General features: G+C 43.4%; 1 long non-coding RNA gene across 2 annotated transcripts in view; it reads left to right on the top strand.

Annotated features, from left to right (window-relative positions):
* The window catches only part of LOC141277775 (uncharacterized), a 91762-nt gene extending 71608 nt beyond the window's left edge, over positions 1–20154 (top strand). For both annotated transcript variants that reach the window (XR_012329595.1, XR_012329594.1), the window contains one exon: positions 20129–20154. This is a non-coding gene — a long non-coding RNA (uncharacterized lncRNA). The remainder of the gene's footprint in view (positions 1–20128) is intronic.
* The last annotated feature ends 772 nt before the right edge of the window (positions 20155–20926 follow it).

Below are 20926 nucleotides of genomic sequence, written 5' to 3'. Positions count from 1 at the left end.
GTTTCAGGAAACACCATACACTTCTCCCGAGTGTCTGTTGGCAATTTACATCCCGCCCATCAGCATAACAAGGCTCCCAGTTCTCCATGGCCTGTCCTGCCTTTCTGGATTTTACACTTTTTTCAGATGGCCCTTTTGACCGGGGGGAAGTGAGACTTCATTGTAGTGCAGATTTCCTTTGCAAGCTTGCTTGGTTGGCCAAAAAGGGCGTATGCGTTTTTTCCTGAATATATTCAGGAAAAAACGCATACGCCCTTTTTGGCCAAGTGCATCATTGTGGACGTTCTGCCTCTTTTCCTATGCTTTCAATGCAATTCCAGTCTACCTCCTGAAATCGGTTTCCTGCAATTCTGCCCCGCTTTCAAGTCCTCTTGGCAGCCTTACTTCAGTCTATTTTTGGACGATAGCTGTCATTTATAACTCTGCAGGTTTGTGAATTACAGTGCCCCTGAGCTCCTTTCTTCAACTCGCTTTCTTGTGAGCTGGCCGCAACACCGCAGGATGGCTTCAGGCCCTAATCTGGTTCCGGCACGGCACGCTGAGCCTTTGGTTAATTCCTCTTCCTGGTGGGAAATGAGAGTTAAATTTGCCCGTCCAGACACCTCCAGCTAGTCTCTCATTGGTTCTCGCTATTCCTGTTCATCTTCCGCAGAAATTGCAAACTGGGCCAAACAGGAGGTTAAAGGGCTGACTCTCCAAGTCGGGAGAGTGTTAGTAAAGCGTCTGGAATGTTGCACCCGAGTACCAGGGGAGGAAAACTGAGACATATTTGAACACGTCTCCCGATCACATGGTTGATCATACTCTGGGTTCCACATGCATGTTTTAGCTGAAGGAAGAATACCTTAAACCTGGGAGTTGAAACCCGTGGAATGGGTACCATGCAATATGACTTCAAAGGGTCTTCATTTGCTCACCGAACCTCTCCAATCCTATCACTGCTGCGTTTATGCCCCTGTACACATGCTTGATTCTCTTTCGGAGACATAGCAATCCATAGGTTTTAAGATACTTACTAGTCAGGTACATTCTTAGGCGTTTAATATGCGGTGTTGAGTCCATTTCGTTGAGCAAGGAGTAGCTCTTGTCTATTCCATATTTGGCTTAAGGAACTTTATCTGTGCTCATTTCAATCTCTGGTTTTATGCAGCACCCCAACTCACCTTTCCCTTAAGCAAGCATAAGTTGGTTTTCTAAATTTGAGACCCTGTTCTGTTCTGTAATTCAGTTCCTGTGTAGCCAAGTTTACATTCCGTGTATTACTGATATCTTATGATGTTTCTTTTTCTGTGTGACTTATTTCAGTTAGAATCATCATACCTGAATCCACTCATTGTGCTGCTAAGGGCCTGATGACATAGATTTCATTGCTGAGTGATATTGCTTTGTAAGTAAATACCACAACTTCTTTATCCATTTTTCACTTTCTGCGATGTTGAACTTGTACTGTAAACGAGGTTCTTGTAAACAGAGGCGTTCCAAACTTTGGGGTGGCTGTGTCTTTTTGATTTTAATTTCCCTAAGCTATAGGACCATAAGTGGAAGTGCCCTAGGCTCTGTTGCTTTGTTTTTTCGATGTTTCAGGAAACACCATACACTTCTCCCGAGTGTCTGTTGGCAATTTACATCCCGCCCATCAGCATAACAAGGCTCCCAGTTCTCCATGGCCTGTCCTGCCTTTCTGGATTTTACACTTTTTCAGATGGCCCTTTTGACCGGGGGGGAAGTGAGACTTCATTGTAGTGCAGATTTCCTTTGCAAGCTTGCTTGGTTGGCCAAAAAGGGCGTATGCGTTTTTTCCTGAATATATTCAGGAAAAAACGCATACGCCCTTTTTGGCCAAGTGCATCATTGTGGACGTTCTGCCTCTTTTCCTATGCTTTCAATGCAATTCCAGTCTACCTCCTGAAATCGGTTTCCTGCAATTCTGCCCCGCTTTCAAGTCCTCTTGGCAGCCTTACTTCAGTATATTTTTGGACGATAGCTGTCATTTATAACTCTGCAGGTTTGTGAATTACAGTGCCCCTGAGCTCCTTTCTTCAACTCGCTTTCTTGTGAGCTGGCCGCAACACCGCAGGATGGCTTCAGGCCCTAATCTGGTTCCGGCACGGCATGCTGAGCCTTTGGTTAATTCCTCTTCCTGGTGGGAAATGAGAGTTAAATTTGCCCGTCCAGACACCTCCAGCTAGTCTCTCATTGGTTCTCCCTATTCCTGTTCATCTTCCGCAGAAATTGCAAACTGGGCCAAACAGGAGGTTAAAGGGACTGACTCTCCAAGTCGGGAGAGTGTTAGTAAAGCGTCTGGAATGTTGCACCCGAGTACCAGGGGACGAAAACTGAGACATATTTGAACACGTCCTCCCGATCACATGGTTGATCATACTCTAGGTTCCACATGCATGTTTTAGCTGAAGGAAGAATACCTTAAACCTGGGTAGTTGAAACCCGTGGAATGGGTACCATGCAATATGACTTCAAAGGGTCTTCATTTGCTCACCGAACCTCTCCAATCCTATCACTGCTGCGTTTATGCCCCTGTACACATGCTTGATTCTCTTTCGGAGACATAGCAATCCATAGGTTTTAAGATACTTACTAGTCAGGTACATTCTTAGGCGTTTAATATGCGGTGTTGAGTCCATTTCGTTGAGCAAGGAGTAGCTCTTGTCTATTCCATATTTGGCTTAAGGAACTTTATCTGTGCTCATTTCAATCTCTGGTTTTATGCAGCACCCCAACTCACCTTTCCCCTTAAGCAAGCATAAGTTGGTTTTCTAAATTTGAGACCCTGTTCTGTTCTGGAATTCAGTTCCTGTGTAGCCAAGTTTACATTCCGTGTATTACTGATATCTTATGATGTTTCTTTTTCTGTGTGACTTATTTCAGTTAGAATCATCATACCTGAATCCACTCATTGTGCTGCTACGGGCCTGATGACATAGATTTCATTGCTGAGTGATACTGCATTGTAAGTAAGTACCACAAATTCTTTATCCATTTTTCACTTTCTGTGATATTGAACTTGTACTGTAAACGAGGTTCTTGTAAACAGAGGCGTCCCAAACTTTGGGGTGGCTGTGTCTTTTTGATTTTAATTTCCCTAAGCTATAGGACCATAAGTGGAAGTGCCCTAGGCTCTGTTGCTTTGTTTTTTAGATGTTTCAGGAAACACCATACACTTCTCCCGAGTGTCTGTTGGCAATTTACATCCCGCCCATCAGCATAACAAGGCTCCCAGTTCTCCATGGCCTGTCCTGCCTTTCTGGATTTTACACTTTTTTCAGATGGCCCTTTTGACCGGGGGGAAGTGAGACTTCATTGTAGTGCAGATTTCCTTTGCAAGCTTGCTTGGTTGGCCAAAAAGGGCGTATGCGTTTTTTCCTGAATATATTCAGGAAAAAACGCATACGCCCTTTTTGGCCAAGTGCATCATTGTGGACGTTCTGCCTCTTTTCCTATGCTTTCAATGCAATTCCAGTCTACCTCCTGAAATCGGTTTCCTGCAATTCTGCCCCGCTTTCAAGTCCTCTTGGCAGCCTTACTTCAGTATATTTTTGGACGATAGCTGTCATTTATAACTCTGCAGGTTTGTGAATTACAGTGCCCCTGAGCTCCTTTCTTCAACTCGCTTTCTTGTGAGCTGGCCGCAACACCGCAGGATGGCTTCAGGCCCTAATCTGGTTCCGGCACGGCACGCTGAGCCTTTGGTTATTTCCTCTTCCTGGTGGGAAATGAGAGTTAAATTTGCCCGTCCAGACACCTCCAGCTAGTCTCTCATTGGTTCTCGCTATTCCTGTTCATCTTCCGCAGAAATTGCAAACTGGGCCAAACAGGAGGTTAAAGGACTAACTCTCCAAGTGGGGAGAGTGTTAGTAAAGCATCTGGAATGTTGCACCCGAGTACCAGGGTACGAAAACTGAGACATATTTGAACACGTCTCCCGATCACATGGTTGATCATACTCTAGGTTCCACATGCATGTTTTAGCTGAAGGAAGAATACCTTAAACCTGGAGAGTTGAGACCCGTGGAATGGGTACCATGCAATATGACTTCAAAGGGTCTTCATTTGCTCACCGAACCTCTCCAATCCTATCACTGCTGCGTTTATGCCCCTGTACACACTCTTGATTCTCTTTTGGAGACATAGCAATCCATAGGTTTTAAGATACTTACTAGTCAGGTACATTCTTAGGCGTTTAATATGGGGTGTTGAGTCCATTTCGTTGAGCAAGGAGTAGCTCTTGTCTATTCCATATTTGGCTTAAGGAACTTTATCTGTGCTCATTTCAATCTCTGGTTTTATGCAGCACCCCAACTCACCTTTCCCCTTAAGCAAGCATAAGTTGGTTTTCTAAATTTGAGACCCTGTTCTGTTTTGGAATTCAGTTCCTGTGTAGCCAAGTTTACATTCCGTGTATTAGTGATATCTTATGATGTTTCTTTTTCTGTGTGACTTATTTCAGTTAGAATCATCGTACCTGAATCCACTCATTATGCTGCTACGGGCCTGATGACATAGATTTCATTGCTGAGTGATACTGCATTGTACGTAAGTACCACAAGTTCTTTATCCATTTTTCACTTTCTGTGATATTGAACTTGTACGGTAAACGAGGTTCTTGTAAACAGAGGCGTCCCAAACTTTGGGGTGGCTGTGTCTTTTTGATTTTAATTTCCCTAAGCTATAGGACCATAAGTGGAAGTGCCCTAGGCTCTGTTGCTTTGTTTTTTAGATGTTTCAGGAAACACCATACACTTCTCCCGAGTGTCTGTTGGCAATTTACATCCCGCCCATCAGCATAACAAGGCTCCCAGTTCTCCATGGCCTGTCCTGCCTTTCTGGATTTTACACTTTTTTCAGATGGCCCTTTTGACCGGGGGGAAGTGAGACTTCATTGTAGTGCAGATTTCCTTTGCAAGCTTGCTTGGTTGGCCAAAAAGGGCGTATGCGTTTTTTCCTGAATATATTCAGGAAAAAACGCATACGCCCTTTTTGGCCAAGTGCATCATTGTGGACGTTCTGCCTCTTTTCCTATGCTTTCAATGCAATTCCAGTCTACCTCCTGAAATCGGTTTCCTGCAATTCTGCCCCGCTTTCAAGTCCTCTTGGCAGCCTTACTTCAGTATATTTTTGGACGATAGCTGTCATTTATAACTCTGCAGGTTTGTGAATTACAGTGCCCCTGAGCTCCTTTCTTCAACTCGCTTTCTTTTGAGCCAGCCGCAACACCGCAGGATGGCTTCAGGCCCTAATCTGGTTCCGGCACGGCACTGCTGAGCCTTTGTTTATTTCCTCTTCCTGGTGGGAAATGAGAGTTAAATTTGCCCGTCCAGACACCTCCAGCTAGTCTCTCATTGGTTCTCCCTATTCCTGTTCATCTTCCGCAGAAATTGCAAACTGGGCCAAACAGGAGGTTAAAGGGACTGACTCTCCAAGTCGGGAGAGTGTTAGTTAAGCGTCTGGAATGTTGCACCCGAGTACCAGGGGACGAAAACTGAGACATATTTGAACACGTCTCCCGATCACATGGTTGATCATACTCTAGGTTCCACATGCATGTTTTAGCTGAAGGAAGAATACCATAAACCTGGGTAGTTGAAACCCGTGGAATGGGTACCATGCAATATGACTTCAAAGGGTCTTCATTTGCTCACCGAACCTCTCCAATCCTATCACTGCTGCGTTTATGCCCCTGTACACATGCTTGATTCTCTTTCGGAGACATAGCAATCCATAGGTTTTAAGATACTTACTAGTCAGGTACATTCTTAGGCGTTTAATATGCGGTGTTGAGTCCATTTCGTTGAGCAAGGAGTAGCTCTTGTCTATTCCATATTTGGCTTAAGGAACTTTATCCGTGTTCATTTCAATCTCTGGTTTTATGCAGCACCCCAACTCACCTTTCCCCTTAAGCAAGCATAAGTTGGTTTTCTAAATTTGAGACCCTGTTCTGTTCTGGAATTCAGTTCCTGTGTAGCCAAGTTTACATTCCGTGTATTACTGATATCTTATGATGTTTCTTTTTCTGTGTGACTTATTTCAGTTAGAATCATCGTTCCTGAATCCACTCATTGTGCTGCTAAGGGCCTGATGACATAGATTTCATTGCTGAGTGATATTGCTTTGTAAGTAAATACCACAACTTCTTTATCCATTTTTCACTTTCTGTGATAGTGAACTTGTACGGTAAACGAGGTTCTTGTAAACAGAGGCGTCCCAAACTTTGGGGTGGCTGTGTCTTTTTGATTTTAATTTCCCTAAGCTATAGGACCATAAGTGGAAGTGCCCTAGGCTCTGTTGCTTTGTTTTTTAGATGTTTCAGGAAACACCATACACTTCTCCCGAGTGTCTGTTGGCAATTTACATCCCGCCCATCAGCATAACAAGGCTCCCAGTTCTCCATGGCCTGTCCTGCCTTTCTGGATTTTACACTTTTTTCAGATGGCCCTTTTGACCGGGGGGAAGTGAGACTTCATTGTAGTGCAGATTTCCTTTGCAAGCTTGCTTGGTTGGCCAAAAAGGGCGTATGCGTTTTTTCCTGAATATATTCAGGAAAAAACGCATACGCCCTTTTTGGCCAAGTGCATCATTGTGGACGTTCTGCCTCTTTTCCTATGCTTTCAATGCAATTCCAGTCTACCTCCTGAAATCGGTTTCCTGCAATTCTGCCCCGCTTTCAAGTCCTCTTGGCAGCCTTACTTCAGTATATTTTTGGATGATAGCTGTCATTTATAACTCTGCAGGTTTGTGAATTACAGTGCCCCTGAGCTCCTTTCTTCAACTCGCTTTCTTGTGAGCTGGCCGCAACACCGCAGGATGGCTTCAGGCCCTAATCTGGTTCCGGCACGGCACGCTGAGCCTTTGGTTAATTCCTCTTCCTGGTGGGAAATGAGAGTTAAATTTGCCCGTCCAGACACCTCCAGCTAGTCTCTCATTGGTTCTCGCTATTCCTGTTCATCTTCCGCAGAAATTGCAAACTGGGCCAAACAGGAGGTTAAAGGGACTGACTCTCCAAGTCGGGAGAGTGTTAGTAAAGCGTCTGGAATGTTGCACCCGAGTACCAGGGGAGGAAAACTGAGACATATTTGAACACGTCTCCCGATCACATGGTTGATCATACTCTAGGTTCCACATGCATGTTTTAGCTGAAGGAAGAATACCTTAAACCTGGGTAGTTGAAACCCGTGGAATGGGTACCATGCAATATGACTTCAAAGGGTCTTCATTTGCTCACCGAACCTCTCCAATCCTATCACTGCTGCGTTTATGCCCCTGTACACATGCTTGATTCTCTTTCGGAGACATAGCAATCCATAGGTTTTAAGATACTTACTAGTCAGGTACATTCTTAGGCGTTTAATATGCGGTGTTGAGTCCATTTCGTTGAGCAAGGAGTAGCTCTTGTCTATTCCATATTTGGCTTAAGGAACTTTATCTGTGCTCATTTCAATCTCTGGTTTTATGCAGCACCCCAACTCACCTTTCCCCTTAAGCAAGCATAAGTTGGTTTTCTAAATTTGAGACCCTGTTCTGTTCTGTAATTCAGTTCCTGTGTAGCCAAGTTTACATTCCGTGTATTACTGATATCTTATGATGTTTCTTTTTCTGTGTGACTTATTTCAGTTAGAATCATCATACCTGAATCCACTCATTGTGCTGCTAAGGGCCTGATGACATAGATTTCATTGCTGAGTGATATTGCATTGTACGTAAGTACCACAAGTTCTTTATCCATTTTTCACTTTCTGTGATATTGAACTTGTACTGTAAACGAGGTTCTTGTAAACAGAGGCGTCCCAAACTTTGGGGTGGCTGTGTCTTTTTGATTTTAATTTCCCTAAGCTATAGGACCATAAGTGGAAGTGCCCTAGGCTCTGTTGCTTTGTTTTTTAGATGTTTCAGGAAACACCATACACTTCTCCCGAGTGTCTGTTGGCAATTTACATCCCGCCCATCAGCATAACAAGGCTCCCAGTTCTCCATGGCCTGTCCTGCCTTTCTGGATTTTACACTTTTTTCAGATGGCCCTTTTGACCGGGGGGAAGTGAGACTTCATTGTAGTGCAGATTTCCTTTGCAAGCTTGCTTGGTTGGCCAAAAAGGGCGTATGCGTTTTTTCCTGAATATATTCAGGAAAAAACGCATACGCCCTTTTTGGCCAAGTGCATCATTGTGGACGTTCTGCCTCTTTTCCTATGCTTTCAATGCAATTCCAGTCTACCTCCTGAAATCGGTTTCCTGCAATTCTGCCCCGCTTTCAAGTCCTCTTGGCAGCCTTACTTCAGTATATTTTTGGACGATAGCTGTCATTTATAACTCTGCAGGTTTGTGAATTACAGTGCCCCTGAGCTCCTTTCTTCAACTCGCTTTCTTGTGAGCTGGCCGCAACACCGCAGGATGGCTTCAGGCCCTAATCTGGTTCCGGCACGGCACGCTGAGCCTTTGGTTATTTCCTCTTCCTGGTGGGAAATGAGAGTTAAATTTGCCCGTCCAGACACCTCCAGCTAGTCTCTCATTGGTTCTCCCTATTCCTGTTCATCTTCCGCAGAAATTGCAAACTGGGCCAAACAGGAGGTTAAAGGCGCTGACTCTCCAAGTGGGGAGAGTGTTAGTAAAGCGTCTGGAATGTTGCACCCGAGTACCAGGGGACGAAAACTGAGACATATTTGAACACGTCTCCCGTTCACACTGTTGATCATACTCTGGGTTCCACATGCATGTTTTAGCTGAAGGAAGAATACCTTAAACCTGGAGAGTTGAGACCCGTGGAATGGGTACCATGCAATATGACTTCAAAGGGTCTTCATTTGCTCACCGAACCTCTCCAATCCTATCACTGCTGCGTTTATGCCCCTGTACACATGCTTGATTCTCTTTTGGAGACATAGCAATCCATAGGTTTTAAGATACTTACTAGTCAGGTACATTCTTAGGCGTTTAATATGGGTGTTGAGTCCATTTCGTTGAGCAAGGAGTAGCTCTTGTCTATTCCATATTTGGCTTAAGGAACTTTATCTGTGCTCATTTCAATCTCTGGTTTTATGCAGCACCCCAACTCACCTTTCCCCTTAAGCAAGCATAAGTTGGTTTTCTAAATTTGAGACCCTGTTCTGTTTTGGAATTCAGTTCCTGTGTAGCCAAGTTTACATTCCGTGTATTACTGATATCTTATGATGTTTCTTTTTCTGTGTGACTTATTTCAGTTAGAATCATCGTACCTGAATCCACTCATTATGCTGCTAAGGGCCTGATGACATAGATTTCATTGCTGAGTGATACTGCATTGTACGTAAGTACCACAAGTTCTTTATCCATTTTTCACTTTCTGTGATATTGAACTTGTACGGTAAACGAGGTTCTTGTAAACAGAGGCGTCCCAAACTTTGGGGTGGCTGTGTCTTTTTGATTTTAATTTCCCTAAGCTATAGGACCATAAGTGGAAGTGCCCTAGGCTCTGTTGCTTTGTTTTTTAGATGTTTCAGGAAACACCATACACTTCTCCCGAGTGTCTGTTGGCAATTTACATCCCGCCCATCAGCATAACAAGGCTCCCAGTTCTCCATGGCCTGTCCTGCCTTTCTGGATTTTACACTTTTTTCAGATGGCCCTTTTGACCGGGGGGAAGTGAGACTTCATTGTAGTGCAGATTTCCTTTGCAAGCTTGCTTGGTTGGCCAAAAAGGGCGTATGCGTTTTTTCCTGAATATATTCAGGAAAAAACGCATACGCCCTTTTTGGCCAAGTGCATCATTGTGGACGTTCTGCCTCTTTTCCTATGCTTTCAATGCAATTCCAGTCTACCTCCTGAAATCGGTTTCCTGCAATTCTGCCCCGCTTTCAAGTCCTCTTGGCAGCCTTACTTCAGTATATTTTTGGACGATAGCTGTCATTTATAACTCTGCAGGTTTGTGAATTACAGTGCCCCTGAGCTCCTTTCTTCAACTCGCTTTCTTGTGAGCTGGCCGCAACACCGCAGGATGGCTTCAGGCCCTAATCTGGTTCCGGCACGGCACGCTGAGCCTTTGGTTATTTCCTCTTCCTGGTGGGAAATGAGAGTTAAATTTGCCCGTCCAGACACCTCCAGCTAGTCTCTCATTGGTTCTCCCTATTCCTGTTCATCTTCCGCAGAAATTGCAAACTGGGCCAAACAGGAGGTTAAAGGCGCTGACTCTCCAAGTGGGGAGAGTGTTAGTAAAGCGTCTGGAATGTTGCACCCAGAGTACCAGGGTACGAAAACTGAGACATATTTGAACACGTCTCCCGATTCACACTGGTTGATCATACTCTAGGGTTCCACATGCATGTTTTAGCTGAAGGAAGAATACCTTAAACCTGGAGTAGTTGAGACCCGTGGAATGGGTACCATGCAATATGACTTCAAAGGGTCTTCATTTGCTCACCGAACCTCTCCAATCCTATCACTGCTGCGTTTATGCCCCTGTACACATGCTTGATTCTCTTTCGGAGACATAGCAATCCATAGGTTTTAAGATACTTACTAGTCAGGTACATTCTTAGGCGTTTAATATGCGGTGTTGAGTCCATTTCGTTGAGCAAGGAGTAGCTCTTGTCTATTCCATATTTGGCTTAAGGAACTTTATCTGTGCTCATTTCAATCTCTGGTTTTATGCAGCACCCCAACTCACCTTTACCCTTAAGCAAGCATAAGTTGGTTTTCTAAATTTGAGACCCTGTTCTGTTCTGTAATTCAGTTCCTGTGTAGCCAAGTTTACATTCCGTGTATTACTGATATCTTATGATGTTTCTTTTTCTGTGTGACTTATTTCAGTTAGAATCATCATACCTGAATCCACTCATTGTGCTGCTAAGGGCCTGATGACATAGATTTCATTGCTGAGTGATATTGCTTTGTAAGTAAATACCACAACTTCTTTATCCATTTTTCACTTTCTGCGATGTTGAACTAGTACTGTAAACGAGGTTCTTGTAAACAGAGGCATGCCAAACTTTGGGGTGGCTGTGTCTTTTTTTTTTTTTTTTTTTTTACCATGATTAAGAGGGATTTATTATTTTTTTTTTTAACATCTTTATTGGGGTATAATTGCTTTACAATGGTGTGTTAGTTTCTGCTTTATAACAAAGTGAATCAGTCACACATAAACATATGTTCCCATATGTCTTCCCTGTTGCGTCTCCCTCCCTCCCACCCTCCCCATCCCACCCCTCCAGGCTGTCACAAAGCACCGAGCCAATATCCCTGTGCCATGCGGCTGCTTCCCACTAGCTATCTACCTTACTGCGTTTGTTACTATGTATATGCCCATGACTCTCTCTCGCCCTGTCACAGCTCACCCTTCCCCTCCCCATAACCTCAAGTCCGTTCTCTAAGAGGTCTGCGTCTTTATTCCTGCTTTACCCCTAGGTTCTTCATGACATTTTTTTCTTAAATTCCATATATATGTGTTAGCATACGGTATTTGTCTTTTTCTTTCTGACTTACTTCACTCTGTATGACAGACTCTAGGTCTATCCACCTCATTACAAATAGCTCAATTTCGTTTCTTTTTATGGCTGAGTAATATTCCATTGTATATATGTGCCACATCTTCTTTATCCATTCATCCGATGACGGGCACTTAGGTTGTTTCCATCTCCGGGCTATTGTAAATAGAGCTGCAATGAACATTTTGGTACATGACTCTTTTTGAATTTTGGTTTTCTCAGGGTATATGCCCAGTAGTGGGATTGCTGGGTCATATGGTAGTTCTATTTGTAGTTTTTTAAGGAACCTCCATACTGTTCTCCATAGTGGCTGAACCAATTCACATTCCCACCAGCAGTGCAAGAGTGTTCCCTTTTCTCCACACCCTCTCCAGCATTTATTGTTTCTAGATTTTTTGATGATGGCCATTCTGACTGGTGTGAGATGATATCTCATTGTAGTTTTGATTTGCATTTCTCTAATGATTAATGATGTTGAGCATTCTTTCATGTGTTTGTTGGCAGTCTGTATATCTTCTTTGGAGAAATGTCTATTTAGGTCTTCTGCCCATTTTTGGATTGGGTTGTTTGTTTTCTTGTTATTGAGCTGCATGAGCTGCTTGTAAATTTTGGAGATTAATCCTTTGTCGGTTGCTTCATTTGCAAATATTTTCTCCCATTCTGAGGGTTGTCTTTTGGTCTTGTTTATGGTTTCCTTTGCTGTGCAAAAGCTTTGAAGTTTCATTAGGTCCCATTTGTTTATTTTTGTTTTTATTTCCATTACTCTAGGAGGTGGGTCAGAAAGGATCTTGCTTTGATTTATGTCATAGAGTGTTCTGCCTATGTTTTCCTCTAAGAGTTTGATAGTTTCTGGCCTTACATTTAGGTCTTTAATCCATTTTGAGCTTATTTTTGTGTATGGTGTTAGGGAGTGATCTAATCTCATACTTTTACATGTACCTGTCCAGTTTTCCCAGCACCACTTATTGAAGAGGCTGTCCTTTCTCCATTGTACATTACTGCCACCTTTATCAAAGATAAGGTGTCCATATGTGCATGGGTTTATCTCTGGGCTTTCTATCCTGTTCCATTGATCTATCTTTCTGTTTTTGTGCCAGTACCATACCGTCTTGATGACTGTAGCTTTGTAGTATAGTCTGAAGTCAGGGAGCCTGATTCCTCCAGTTCCTTCTTTCGTTCTCAAGATTGCTTTGGCTATTCGGGGTCTTTTGTGTTTCCATACAAATTGTGAAATTTTTTGTTCTAGTTCTGTGATAAATGCCAGTGGTAGTTTGATAGGGATTGCATTGAATCTATAGATTGCTTTGGGTAGTAGAGTCATTTTCACAATGTTGATTCTTCCAATCCAAGAACATGGTATATCTCTCCATCGATTTATATCATCTTTAATTTCTTTCATCAGTGTCTTATAATTTTCTGCATACAGGTCTTTTGTCTCCTTAGGTAGGTTTATTCCTAGATATTTTATTCTTTTTGTTGCAATGGTAAATGGGAGTGTTTTCTTGATTTCACTTTCAGATTTTTCATCATTAGTATATAGGAATGCCAGAGATTTCTGTGCATTAATTTTGTATCCTGCCACTTTACCAAATTCATTGATTAGCTCTAGTAGTTTTCTGGTAGCATCTTTAGGGTTCTCTATGTATAGGATCATGTCATCTGCAAACAGTGACAGCTTTACTTCTTCTTTTCCAATTTGGATTCCTTTTATTTCCTTTTCTTCTCTGATTGCTGTGGCTAAAACTTCCAAAACAATGTTGAATAATAGTGGTGAGAGTGGGCAACCTTGTCTTGTTCCTGATCTTAGTGGAAATGCTTTCAGTTTTTCACCATTGAGGATGATGTTTGCTGTGGGCTTGTCATATATGGCCTTTATTATGTTGAGGAAAGTTCCCTCTATGCCTACTTTCTGCAGGGTTTTTATCATAAATGGGTGTTGAATTTTGTCAAAAGCTTTCTCTGCATCTATTGAGATGATCATATGGTTTTTCTCCTTCAATTTGTTAATATGGTTTATCACATTGATAGATTTGCGTATATTGAAGAATCCTTGCATTCCTGGAATAAACCCCACTTGATCATGGTGTATGATCCTTTTAATGTGCTGTTGGATTCTGTTTGCTAGTATTTTGTTGAGGATTTTTGCATCTATGTTCATCAGTGATATTGGCCTGTAGTTTTCTTTCTTTGTGACATCCTTGTCTGGTTTTGGTATCAAGGTGATGGTGGCCTCGTAGAAGGAGTTAGGGAGTGGTCCTCCCTCTGCTATATTTTGGAAGAGTTTGAGAAGGATAGGTGTTAGCTCTTCTCTAAATGTTTGCTAGAATTCGCCTGTGAAGCCATCTGGTCCTGGGCTTTTCTTTGTTGGAAGATTTTTAATCACAGTTTCAATTTCAGTGCTTGTGATTGGTCTGTTCATATTTTCTATTTCTTCCTGATTCAGTCTTGGCAGGTTGTGCATTTCTAAGAATTTGTCCATTTCTTCCAGATTGTCCATTTTATTGGCATAGAGTTGTTTGTAGTAATCTCTCATGATCTCTTTTATCTCTGCAGTGTCAGTTGTTACCTCTCCTTTTTCATTTCTAATTCTATTGATTTGAGTCTTCTCCCTTTTTTTCTTGATGAGTCTGGCTAGTGGTTTATCTATTTTGTTTATCTTCTCAAAGAACCAGCTTTTAGTTTTATTGATCTTTGCTATTGTTTCCTTCATTTCTTTTTCATTTATTTCTGATCTGATTTTTATGATTTCTTTCCTTCTGCTAGCTTTGGGGTTTTTTTGTTCTTCTTTCTCTAATTGCTTGAGGTGCAAGGTTAGGTTGTTTATTCGAGATGTTTCCTGCTTCTTAAGGTGGGCTTGTATTGCTATAAACTTCCCCCTTAGAACTGCTTTTGCTGCATCCCACAGGTTTTGGGTCGTTGTGTCTCCATTGTCATTTGTTTCTAGGTATTTTTTGATTTCCTCTTTGATTTCTTCAGTGATCTCTTCATTATTAAGTAGTGTACTGTTTAGCCTCCATGTGTTTGTATTTTTTACAGATCTTTTCCTGTAATTGATATCTAGTCTCATGGCGTTGTGGTCAGAAAAGATACTTGATACAATTTCAATTTTCTTAAATTTACCAAGGCTTGATTTGTGACCTAAGATATGATCTATCCTGGAGAATGTTCCATGAGCACTTGAGAAAAATGTGTATTCTGTTGTTTTTGGATGGAGTGTCCTATAAATATCAATTAAGTCCATCTTGTTTAATGTATCATTTAAAGCTTGTGTTTCCTTATTTATTTTCATTTTGGATGATCTGTCCATGGGTGAAAGTGGGGTGTTTAAGTCCCCTACTATGAATGTGTTACTGTCGATTTCCCCTTTTATGGCTGTTAGTATTTGCCTTATGTATTGAGGTGCTCCTATGTTGGGTGCATAAATATTTACAATTGTTATATCTTCTTCTTGGATCGATCCCTTGATCATTATGTAGTGTCCTTCTTTGTCTCTTTTAATAGTCCTTATTTTAAAGTCTATTTTGTCTGATATGAGAATTGCTACTCCAGCTTTCTTTTGGCTTCCATTTGCATGGAATATCTTTTTCCATCCCCTTACTTTCAGTCTGTATGTGTCTCTAGGTCTGAAGTGGGTCTCTTGTAGACAGCATATATAAGGGTCTTGTTTTTGTATCCATTCAGCTAATCTGTGTCTTTTGGTGGGAGCATTTAGTCCATTTACATTTAAGGTAATTATCGATATGTATGTTCCTATTCCCATTTTCTAAATTGTTTTGGGTTCGTTATTATAGGTCTTTTCCTTCTCTTGTGTTTCTTGCCTAGAGAAGATCCTTTAGCATTTGTTGTAAAGCTGGTTTGGTGGTGCTGAACTCTCTCAGCTTTTGCTTGTCTGTAAAGGTTTTAATTTCTCCATCAAATCTGAATGAGATCCTTGCTGGGTAGAGTAGTCTTGGCTGCATGTTTTTCTCCTTCATCACTTTCAGTATGTCCTGCCACTCCCTTCTGGCTTGTAGGGTTTCTGCTGAGAGATCAGCTGTTAACCTTATGGGGATTCCCTTATGTGTTATTTGTTGTTTTTCCCTTGCTGCTTTTAATATGCTTTCTTTGTATTTAATTTTTGACAGTTTGATTAATATGTGTCTTGGCGTATTTCTCCTTGTATTTATCTTGTATGGGACTCTCTGTGCTTCCTGGACTTGATTAACTATTTCCTTTCCCATATTAGGGAAGTTTTCAACTATAATCTCTTCAAATATTTTCTCAGTCCCTTTCTTTTTCTCTTCTTCTTCTGGAACCCCTATAATTCGAATGTTGGTGCGTTTAATGTTGTCCCAGAGGTCTCTGAGACTGTCCTCAGTTCTTTTCATTCTTTTTTCTTTATTCTGCTCTGCAGTAGTTATTTCCACTATTTTATCTTCCAGGTCACTTATCCGTTCTTCTGCCTCAGTTATTCTGCTATTGATCCCATCTAGAGTACTTTTAATTTCATTTATTGTGTTGTTCATCGTTGCTTGTTTCATCTTTAGTTCTTCTAGGTCCTTGTTAACTGATTCTTGCATTTTGTCCAATCTATTGTCCATTCTATCTCCAAGATTTCGGATCAATCTTACTATCATTATTCTGAATTCTCTTTCAGGTAGACTGCCTATTTCCTCTTCATTTGTTAGGTCTGGTGGGTTTTTATCTTGCTCCTTCATCTGCTGTGTGTTTTTCTGTCTTCTCATTTTGCTTATCTTACTGTGTTTGGGGTCTCGTTTTTGCAGGCTGCAGGTTTGTAGTTCCTCCTGTTTTTGATGTCTGTCTCCAGTGGCTAAGGTTGGTTCAGTGGGTTGTGTAGGCTTCCTGGTGGAGGGGGCTAGTGCCTGTGTTGTGGTGGATGAGGCTGGATCTTGTCTCTCTAGTAGGCAGGTTCACGTCTGGTGGTGTGTTTGGGGGTGTCTGTGGCCTTATTATGATTTTAGGCAGCCTCTCTGCTAATGGGTGGGGTTGTGTTCCTGTTTTGCTAGTTGTTTGGCATAGGTTTTCCAGCACTGTGGCTTGCTGGTCGTTGAGTGAAGCTGGGTGCTGGTGTTAAGATGGAGGTCTCTGGGAGATTTTCGCCGTTTGATATTATGTGGAGCTGGGAGGTCTCTTGTTGATCAGTGTCCTGAAGTTGGCTGTCCTACCTCAGAGGCAGAGCCCTGCCTCCTGGCTGGAGCACCAAAAGCTTTTCATCCACAGGCTCAGGATAAAAGGGAGAAAAAGTAGAGGGAATTAGTAGAAGTATGAGGAAAGAAAGAAGGAAAGGAGGGTAGGAAGGAAGGAAGAAAGAAAGAAAGAAGCAAAGAAGGAAAGAAGGCAAGAAGGAAAGAAAGGAGGGAGGGAGGGAGGGAGGAAGGAAGGAAGGAGGGAAAGAAGGAAAAAAGACAGAAAGAAAGAAGATACAGTAAAAATAAAATAAAGTATAATAAAGTTATTGAATTAAAAACTTCTTATTTAGAAAAAAAAACAAAAAAAGGGACGGAAAGAACCTTAGGACAAATGTTGGAAGCAAAGCTATACAGACAAAATCTTACATAGAAGCATACACATACACCCTCACTAAAAGAGGTAAATGGGGAAAAATCCTAAATCTTGCTGTCAGAGACCACCTCCTCAATTTGGGATGATTCGTTGTCTAAAGGAGGGAAGGAAGGACGGAAAGAAAGAAAGAAAGAACGAAGGTAAAGTGTAATAAGGTTATTAAAATTAATTATTAAGAAAAAAAAATTAAAAAAAAAACATGGACGGATAGAACCCTAGGACAAATGGTGGAAGCAAGACTATACAGACAAGATCTCACACAGAAGCATACACATACACATTCACAAAAAGAGGAAAGGGGGAAAAATCATAGATCTTGCTCCTAAAGTCCACTTCCTTAATTTGGGATGATTGGTTGTCTATTCAGGTATTCCATAGATGCAGGGTACATCAAGTTGATTGTGGAGCTTTAATCCGCTGCTTCTGAGGCTGCTGGGAGAGATTTCCCTTTCTCTTCTTTGTTCTCACAGCTCCCAGGGCTAAGCTTTGGATTTGGCCCTGCCACTGTGTGTAGATCGCTGGAGGGCGTCTGTTTTTTGCTCAGACAGGATGGGGTTAAAAGAGCCGCTGATTGGGGGCTCTGGCGCACTCAGGCCGGCGGGGACGAAGGGGCACAGAGTGCGGGGCGGGCCTGCGGTGGCAAAGGCCGGCGTGACTTTGCACCAGCCTGAGGCGCGCTGTGCGCTCTCCCGGGGATGTTGTCCCTGGATCCCGGGAACCCGGCAGTGGCGGGCTGCACAGGCTCCGCGGAGGAGGGGTGTGGAGAGTGACCTGTGCTCGCACACAGGCCCCTCGGTGGCGGCAGCAGCAGCCTTAACGTCTCCCGCCCGCCTCTGGGGTCCGCGCTTTTAGCCGCGGCTTGCGCCCGTCTCTGGATTCCGCGCTTTCAGCCGCGGCTCGCGCCTGCCTCTGGATTCCGCGCTTTCAGCCGCGGCTCGCGCCCGTCTCTGGATTCCGCGCTTTCAGCCGCGGCTCGCGCCCGTCTCTGGGGTTCGCGCTTTTAGCCGCGGCTCGCGCCCGTCTCTGGAGTTCCTTTAAGCAGCGTTCTTAAACCCCTCTCCTCACGCCCCAGAAAACAAAGAGGGAAGGAAAAGTCTCCTGCCTCTTCTGCAGGTGCAGGCTTTTCCCCGGACTCCCTCCCGGCTAGCTGTGGTGCACTAACCCCTTCAGGCTATGTTCAAGCCGCCAACCCCAGTCCTCTCCCTGCGCTCCGGCCTCAGCTCGCAGCCCCGCCCGCCCCGGCGGGTGAGCAGACAAGCCTCTCGGGCTGGTGAGTGCCGGTCGGCACCGATCCTCTGTGCGGGAATCTCCCCGCTTTGCCCTCCGCACCCGTTGCTGTGCACTCCTCCGCAGCTTCGAAGCTCCCCCCTCCGCCTCCCGCAGTCTCCGCCCGCGAAGGGGCTTCCTAGAGTGTGGAAACTTTTCCTCCTTCACAGCTCCCTCCCACTGGTGCAGGTGCCGTCCCTATTCTTTTGTCTCTGTTTTTTCTTTTGCCCTACCCAGGTACGTGGGGAGTTTCTTGCCTTTTGGGAGGTCTGAGGTCTTCTGCCAGCCTTCAGTAGGTGTTCTGTAGGAGTTGTTCCACGTGTAGTTGTATTTCTGGTGTATCTGTGGGGAGGAAGGTGATCTCCGCGTCTTACTCTTCCGCCATCTTCCCCTAACCCCCTAAACGAGGTTCTTGTAAACAGAGGCGTCCCAAACTTTGGGGTGGCTGTGTCTTTTTGATTTTAATTTCCCTATGCTATAGGACCATAAGTGGAAGTGCCCTAGGCTCTGTTGCTTTGTTTTTTAGATGTTTCAGGAAACACCATACACTTCTCCCAAGTGTCTGTTGGCAATTTACATCCCGCCCATCAGCATAACAAGGCTCCCAGTTCTCCATGGCCTGTCCTGCCTTTCTGGATTTTACACTTTTTTCAGATGGCCCTTTTGACCGGGGGGAAGTGAGACTTCATTGTAGTGCAGATTTCCTTTGCAAGCTTGCTTGGTTGGCCAAAAAGGGCGTATGCGTTCTTTCCTGAATATATTCAGGAAAGAACGCATACGCCCTATTTGGCCAAGTGCATCATTGTGGACGTTCTGCCTCTTTTCCTATGCTTTCAATGCAATTCCAGTCTACCTCCTGAAATCGGTTTCCTGCAATTCTGCCCCGCTTTCAAGTCCTCTTGGCAGCCTTACTTCAGTATATTTTTGGACGATAGCTGTCATTTATAACTCTGCAGGTTTGTGAATTACAGTGCCCCTGAGCTCCTTTCTTCAACTCGCTTTCTTTTGAGCTGGCCGCAACACCGCAGGATGGCTTCAGGCCCTAAAATGGTTCTGGCATTGCACGCTGAGCCTTTGGTTAATTCCTCTTCTTCGTGGGAAATTAAAGTTAAATTTGCCCGTCCAGACACCTCCAGCTAGTCTCTCATTGGTTCTCCCTATTCCTGTTCATCTTCCGCAGAAATTGCAAACTGGGCCAAACAGGAGGTTAAAGGCACTGACTCTCCAAGTGGGGAGAGTGTTAGTAAAGCGTCTGGAATGTTACACCCGAGTACCAGGGGACGAAAACTGAGACATATTGGAACACGTCTCCGTATCACACGGTTGATCATATTCTGGGTTCCACATGCATGTTTTAGCTGAAGGAAGAATACCTTAAACCTGGAGTGTTGAAACCCGTGGAATGGGTACCATGCAATATGACTTCAAAGGGTCTTCATTTGCTCACCGAACCTCTCCAATCCTATCACTGCTGCGTTTATGCCCCTGTACACATGCTTGATTCTCTTTCGGAGACATAGCAATCCATAGGTTTTAAGATACTTACTAGTCAGGTACATTCTTAGGCGTTTAATATGGGGTGTTGAGTCCATTTCGTTGAGCAAGGAGTAGCTCTTGTCTATTCCATATTTGGCTTAAGGAACTTTATCTGTGCTCATTTCAATCTCTGGTTTTATGCAGCACCCCAACTCACCTTTCCCCTTAAGCAAGCATAAGTTGGTTTTCTAAATTTGAGACCCTGTTCTGTTTTGGAATTCAGTTCCTGTGTAGCCAAGTTTACATTCCGTGTATTACTGATATCTTATGATGTTTCTTTTTCTGTGTGACTTATTTCAGTTAGAATCATTGTACCTGAATCCACTCATTATGCTGCTATGGGCCTGATGACATAGATTTCATTGCTGAGTGATACTGCATTGTACGTAAGTACCACAAGTTCTTTATCCATTTTTCACTTTCTGTGATATTGAACTTGTACTGTAAACGAGGTTCTTGTAAACAGAGGTGTCCCAAACTTTGGGGTGGCTGTGTCTTTTTGATTTTAATTTCCCTAAGCTATAGGACCATAAGTGGAAGTGCCCTAGGCTCTGTTGCTTTGTTTTTTAGATGTTTCAGGAAACACCATACACTTCTCCCGAGTGTCTGTTGGCAATTTACATCCCGCCCATCAGCATAACAAGGCTCCCAGTTCTCCATGGCCTGTCCTGCCTTTCTGGATTTTACACTTTTTTCAGATGGCCCTTTTGACCGGGGGGAAGTGAGACTTCATTGTAGTGCAGATTTCCTTTGCAAGCTTGCTTGGTTGGCCAAAAAGGGCGTATGCGTTTTTTCCTGAATATATTCAGGAAAAAACGCATACGCCCTTTTTGGCCAAGTGCATCATTGTGGACGTTCTGCCTCTTTTCCTATGCTTTCAATGCAATTCCAGTCTACCTCCTGAAATCGGTTTCCTGCAATTCTGCCCCGCTTTCAAGTCCTCTTGGCAGCCTTACTTCAGTATATTTTTGGACGATAGCTGTCATTTATAACTCTGCAGGTTTGTGAATTACAGTGCCCCTGAGCTCCTTTCTTCAACTCGCTTTCTTGTGAGCTGGCCGCAACACCGCAGGATGGCTTCAGGCCCTAATCTGGTTC

Source organism: Tursiops truncatus, unplaced genomic scaffold (assembly GCF_011762595.2).
Source record: "Tursiops truncatus isolate mTurTru1 unplaced genomic scaffold, mTurTru1.mat.Y mat_scaffold_52_arrow_ctg1, whole genome shotgun sequence".
NCBI lineage: Eukaryota > Metazoa > Chordata > Mammalia > Artiodactyla > Delphinidae > Tursiops > Tursiops truncatus.
This window is presented reverse-complemented; position numbering and strand designations above follow the sequence as displayed.